Below are 7,074 nucleotides of genomic sequence, written 5' to 3' on the forward strand. Positions count from 1 at the left end.
GCAGAGGGCCTCCATGTGCTGCCTGGGGTAGGGGCAGTGCACAGAGCTGCCTCCCCTCCCGGGTCTATTCCAGGAGTGGGTGGGTGGGGTCTTTTGGCCTGCAAGGTGCAGCAGGTCGGACTAGATGATCACACTGGTCCCTTCTGACCTTAAAGGCTCTGAGTCTAAAAGGGAGAGGGAAGTAAAGGAAATTAAAAAAATAAACCAAGCATTGTAATACCAGGATGACTCCAACTGCTCATTATATAGTCCCACCCCTTTCTTCCTCCACTGGGTGTTTAATGACCTGTTGGGATTTGGGACACTGATTCTCTCATTCAATTGATAAACTGATACAACATGACTGAAATTAAACCAATTCCCAGTGGAGGAATCATCATATCATTGCATTGGCTGGGAATCGAACCCAAGTCAACTGCTTGGAAGGTAGCTATGCTCACCACTATACCACCAATGCATCTAGTGAAAGTCTCTGATTTTTCACACTTGGTGATTGGTCACCTTACTTCTCAGCATGAGGCGAATGTCTCTGTGGTCTCTGCCATTCATCGTGGGGAGTTTCCCCACTGATAACAGTTCTTGCTGGGTTGGGGATGGGAGACAGAAGAGGCGTTTATTCTGTTTCATTCCTCTCCATTTTCTGTTCCTCCCTGTCCCTTCCAGGGTCCTCCCTTCCATTTCAGACTGTGCAATGACACCCTCCCCGCACCCAGGATTCTCGAGCCTCTGGAGCAGCACGATCCCATGAGATCCTCAGTGACCAAGGGTCTTTTCCAACTTCCAGGAGACCCAGCTTGAATCTAAAGGAAGCTCTGTTCCTTCCTGGGGATCCTCTCTCCCTTCATGGAGATCAAGAGCATGAAGCCTCTGCCTTGCCTCCTGGGTCTGAATTAATGTCCCATTTCCCACTATGTGCTCGAAAGAAACAAATGTTTCTAACCCAGGTGTGGGCGTTAATTCAGCTGGAATCCTTCACCCACATTCCTTAGGAGATACAGACTCTCTGTGACACAGACTGACTGGGGTTCATCTCTGCATGTCCCCAATGGGGAAGGAAAGACACTGAGGGCGAAGGAAGAAGATGAACAGAAGGAGTCAAATGGGGCTAGACCAGAATAGGACATTTTCTGCCTGTTAAAATGTACTAGACTCTAATTGCTTAAAACAAAACAAAACCCCACCAGCTTCTGTTTGAACCATCAGCTTTTCACAGAGCAGCCAAAGTGGTGAAGCACAGACACACATAACCACCTACAGCCCAAGTTTGTCTAAGAAGCACCTATAGTGGCTCATGCAGGGGGAAATACAGCTGTGGGTGTGAGTTCAGGCCTCACCCAGAGCATTGGTTTTCATTAGCCACGGAGCTTCCCCCACTTGCTTTGTCTCAGTCACATGGAAAGTGCCATAAGGGGTGATGAGAGTAAATTCTAAACTCTGAAATGCGGAGGTTGGCCCAGAGATTGGGATAAGGGGTTTGAAGAGAAAAAGCTCTAAGAGTATAAAACCAGACAGTCTCCAGGGGCAGGTTCGGTACAACGCCTCAACAGGGAGCCATTCGGGGGGAGGGGGTTTCACTCCCTCTGTTCAATGTCCTGAGAGGTATTTGAAGATGAAGATAACACCATGGCTAACAGGTGACTGGCATGTCCTGGGTTAAAGAAAGGGACCTGGGTTAATAGTCTGAAGATTTGTGTTACCGTCACTGTCTGACCCCCCTTCAGTGCGGAGCAGGTGTGTACGTTGCTGGGTGGAACGCACAGACTCCTGGAGAGCAGGGGCAGCTGTTTCCATGGCAGAGAGCCTGGCACTTAGGAGACTTTCTACACTTGCTGTTTTGAAGCAATTCAGTAAAATAACAGTGGAGCTACAATGTCTGGTCCAAAATTTCAGCCCCCCTGGTGCAAAAACACTATTTTAGGATCTAAATCGGAGGCTCCTGGCACTAGGATACCTGGCCAGAGAGCTCAGTGGGGGCGTAACAGCTGCTGACTCTGAGGGTCCCGGGCTAAATCCACTTGCAGGGGGAAGTGTTTTGATTTATTTGATGGCTAATGAGCACCAGCTACCAGGGGAGAAGCCCTGAGAGTCGCTGCCACTCCAGCTGCTGCTAGGGCAGGGGGGAGCCCCAGGGGGCCAGCTGCTGCTCTGGCCACCCCAGAAGTGCTGCCAGAGGCCACCAAGCTGTGGCTGCTCCTGCTGCCCTCGGGACCACTGGTAAAGTGGTCCCCGGGCCAGCCGCATTGGCCGCTGCTTGGGCGGTCCCTGGAGCCAGTTGATTGAGTGGCCCTGGAGTCAGCCACTGTGCCCACTGCAGAAGTCACGGAGGTTGCAGGAAGTCACAGAATCCATCACTTCCACCACCTCCGTGACAGACACGGAGACAAACCCCTCCCTGCTGTGACTGCAGTTCCTGGAAGGAAAGAGAAGAACAGAAAGTGACGAGAGAAGGAAAAAGAGAGATTCCCTGTCACCTCTCTCCCTGCTGCCTCCCCCCTTGTATTCTGTAACCCCATCTCACTGGGTTCCCTGTGCTGGTGCCATGGGGGTGACACTAGAGTTCTGGGGATTTGGGGGGCTCTTCATTTCTCAACATTTCACACAAATTTGTCTTTGGGCTGAAATTTCTCCTGTTAGGCCTCTGTCAGAGCTGTACCCCACCCTGTTTGCGGGCGGGGGGAGAGGGGAGATGTAAATTGCAGAGCAGGCAGAGAAGTCGCCCATAAAGGGTCATATTGATCTGGTGACTGGTTCTGACCGGGGTCACATGTCCTCTGACACAGGCTCATGTGCAGAACATGGGAGCTCTGGCTTGTCCTAAATGCTGTAGAGTGTGAGTTCCTGGGAAAGAGCAGGGGAGAGGGAGCAAGAGGAGAGAGGCAGAGACATTGGAGATGAGGAATTGGGGGGAGAAGAAGGAGAGAAGAGAGAGACAATAAATGATTGAAGCAGAACAAATGTCCCAACTCAATCTTGCTCATCACAGGTGTTCAGAGAGACAGGTAGTTTTCCAGTGTCAAGTCTGATCTTTGATTCTAACAATATGCATTGAAATATCAAGGGGATCTCCACAAACCTGATCTCTTCCCCTCTCCCCTTTTTTAGTATTAATTTTTATTTTGACGTGTTTGGCTTAACCGTGATCATCTCTTTCCCCACCTGTATTGCAATTTGGGCTTTATGTTTATTTTGCCTCCCTGTTGTTCATGTCATTATAATTATAACAGCAAAGAAATCTGCAGGAGCAAAAACTGACTCAAAACTTCATTTCCCCATCATGCTGGAACATCCTACAAACAGCTCACGCAGCTGGAATCATAACACGCAAGGCCAGGGGATGGGAGATGCAGGTTTCCAAGTGTTCTGTCTTTCTCAGATGATACATTCCAGCCCCTTGTGTGCCTCCATCCTGTACGACCTGCTGGACTTCAACACATTGTTTCATTCTATAGATAATGTGATTGTAACACAATGTGACTGAAATTAAACCACTTCCAGATGAGGAAACAACAGAAGAAAAGCCATTATTGCATTGACTGGGAATCAAACCCAGATGAATTACTTAGAAGACACCTCCGCACACAACTATACCACCAATGCATCTGGCAGGAGTAGCTTTCCTGCAGGTTCTGTGCGCTGGCAAAGGGGGTAACACATGACCACAGAGTTAATGAACAGGGTGGATGGGCTGTAAGCTGCCTGACAGCTGGGAGCAGAGTTAGGATCCCAGAGTGACTGAAACAGGGCAATGGTGAAAACAGATCTCACTGGGAGCTGGCCCCACACCCGCCCGCCCTAGGAGAGGGGAACTGAAGCTCAACTTCAATCACAGAAAAATATTCCCTGAGAAGGAAGGGGACAGCTTGTTTTAAAGCCCAGGTTTGTGTTTGTTCCTGCTACATACGGAGGGGCTGGGTAGTGCTGATTCCAGCCCCCAGACTCTGGGAGGATAAGGAACAAATTCAGGCTGCCAGTGACCGCAGGAGGGAGATGATCTTTTGACAGTGACGGACGCCTCGTCCTAAAGGCATTTGTCTGCCCCCTTCCAGTGACTGTTTGGCACAGGAATGCAGCCCCCACTCCTGGGTCTCTCCTGGGGAAATAATGTTTCTGTGCAAAACACCAAAGCTTTTAACAGGAAGGAAGAAAAGGAAATGGCCACATGATGGGACTAGGACATAAGGAAGGAAACACAAGATCTTTCTCCATGTGCATTGACTGTTAACCTTGTTTGTGGTGGTGGTGTATACATGTTGGTCCCAGGGGTCCTCTGGGGCGCCGAGCATTGGCCACTTTCGGGAGAGTGGGCTAGATGAACTGGTCTGACTCAGTGTGGCTGTTCTTATGTTCTAACTGCTTGTTATGGAAGAGACGACCTTCCAGGCTACACAGAACTGAAGAAGTGTGTGGGGTTAGCTCCACAGCTTGTCTCTTTCACCAACAGAGGTTGGTCCTCTTACCCTCACCACCTTGTCTCTCTTGGACTCTGAAAAGTGCTTTATCTCCACTCCCTTTGGAGAGAAGTTTCTCTTTGGGCAACTATCAGGCTGAAGAAATTGTATTGACTGTGACACTAGAATTGAAGATTTAATATTATAAATAAATGAGTCTAAACCTGAGGTTCTGGTTTTCACATTGGTTTTTCTAACTCAGTTCCCAATGCTCTTCTAGAAAGGCCTCCAGGCTGCCTGCCCAGCCCAGCAAAAGTGGCCAAGAGAAAGCCCACACTGCTGCTCTTTCACGTAGTTGAAGGCTGCTATCAAACCCCCCTCACTCAGTCAGTCCCCAGGCTGTGGCAGTGCCTGGGATTCTTCCGTCCTAAGTGCAGGACTCTGCACTTCTCCTTGTTGAACCTCCTCAGATTTCTTTTGGCCCAACCCTCCAATTTGTCTAGGTCGCTCTGGACCCAAACCCTGTCCTCCAGCGTTTGGATTTTTTACATGCTTTCAGAGGGCTGGTCTACACTGGGGGGGCGGGGGAATTGATCTAAGATACACAGCTTCAGCTATGTGAATCGCCCTCTGTTGACTCCGCTACCGCCGTTCGCGCTGGTGGAGTTCCGGAGTCGACCAGCACGTCTAGATGAGATGCGATATATTAATCCCTGAGAAATCGATCGCTACCCGCTGATACAGTGGGTAGTCTAGACGTACCCACAAAGTGAAAAGCACATGTTCCATGATTTCATAGGGCAGAGTTTTGTGCTATCGGGAGCTTTCCCTGTGTGAATTTGACAGGTGGATCATCATAGAGACACATTATGACCCTTCTCAGGGTGCTGAGGGCTGAGAGTCTCCTTGTTGCCACCTGTCACTAGAAAGAGGGAGTTTTCTATTTGGATGTTAGTGACCAAACTCACCAGCCTGCTGGAACTCAAGCACCCTCCTCTGAGCTACAGCAGCCACCTTAACCCTTGAGTTCCTTCAATGTGTCCCCTCTGGAGTCAGCCTGGATCACCAGATACTCGGTGAAATCCCAGATCCTCTCTTCCTGAAGTATCCCAGGTTACTAGTTGTTACTGTGGACCATTGCTACTGTATCTCACACAGCACCTGAGTACAGTTATCAAACAAGCAAAACATTTATTTAACAACGGATAGAGATTTAAACAAACAAACGTGAGTGATGAAACCAACTGTTACCACTAAACAAAGGCAGAAAATGATAGAATAGAAAGGCCAGCACAAAAAACAGAGAGGAACAATAAGATATTAAAAGGACAATGGTTGGAACTCTCCATTTCTCTCAGTCTTTGGATTGATGGGTACTAGAGCTGTAGCAACAGTTGAGGAACCAGGGTAAATTAAATCAAATTAACTTTTCAAGATTAGCCATCATTTCCTGTAGGACTAACAAAACACAAAACTAAGAGAACTTTCAGTTTTCCAAAATAATTCAGATCATCACAGTCTCTTACTCTTTAACCAATAACTTCACCCATAATTTCATTTTAATTGGTAACAATAACATATTCAAAGATCACAAATTCTTGTCATATATGTTAGTTTTCTTTTAATCCCCATTGCCAACTGAACCCTGGTTCTTATTGTAGTTTGTCCCAACGTAGGTCCCAACCACTTCTGTGAGTTCATATATCTCAGGATCTTCTGCCATATGTGTTGGTAGAAGGGGTCTTCTATGTCGGAATGTTTGCATCATGGAGAAAAATACCTCTCTTTTCACACTTTTTAATCTTTCAAAGTAGGAGGAGGTAGAGAAGTAAGGTAAATGCATAAAACACAAGAGAAACCTCTCTGGTCTACACTAAAGACATTTATTGGGATAACTATATTATTTAGGGGAGTGAAAAATCCACACAGCTGAACAATGTAGTTACACAGCCCTAACCCCCTGTGTAGATAGTGCTACATGAGCAGGAGAGCTTCTCCTCTCAACATAGCCACCGCCGCTTGCAGGGGCTGGACTAATCAAGTCTGATGGGAGAAATCTCTCCCATTGGCTTACAGCATCTGTTATTGCAGTGCTACAGCAGCACAGCTGCATTGGTGGAGCTGTGCCAACATCAGCTTAATTGTGTAGCCACAGCGTCAGACACAAAACCATAGTCTCAGGACTCAACATGCGTGTATCTGAAAATCTGAAATTGTAGGCTGACACATTCTTTGCCTTATTGGTTACCATAATTTCTACAGCCTGAAAGTCCTTGTTACCCAACCAGGCAGCCAGTTTGGGATCCACAGGGAAGGACTGTCCTATGAAGCACTCTCTCTTTGCATCCAAACAGTGAAGGATGACTGTTCTCAATCTAACCCTGGCATACTTTGGAAGTGTAATCAGTGACACTGAACTTGGAAGTGGAGCTGTACAAACGATTTTCCTTGGGTCACCATAGCTTCCTTTACTGGGGTAGAAACCAAGAACTGGGTGTGGACTCTTTCAACCTCAGCTCTTTCCAAATCCTTGGTCTTGGATAGGGTAAAGTTACAGTTCTCTGAAGTAGAATACTTTACAAAACCACTTAAAATCTCAGCAGTGTTAATGAGGAATGGCTTCCTGAAACATGCCCAGCAATTCTTTAATTCGGTGGCACAGGTCCAGGGAAGGGACTGGATACAG

General features: G+C 47.7%; 1 non-coding gene across 1 annotated transcript; it reads right to left on the reverse strand.

Moving 5' to 3' along the window:
- Nucleotides 1–385: 385 nt before the first annotated feature.
- Nucleotides 386–457, reverse strand: TRNAG-UCC. Its single transcript has one exon. It is a non-coding gene; the product is annotated as a tRNA-Gly (tRNA).
- Nucleotides 458–7,074: the final 6,617 nt, after the last annotated feature.

Source organism: Mauremys reevesii, linkage group 14 (genome assembly GCF_016161935.1).
Source record: "Mauremys reevesii isolate NIE-2019 linkage group 14, ASM1616193v1, whole genome shotgun sequence".
NCBI classification, from domain to species: Eukaryota; Metazoa; Chordata; order Testudines; family Geoemydidae; genus Mauremys; species Mauremys reevesii.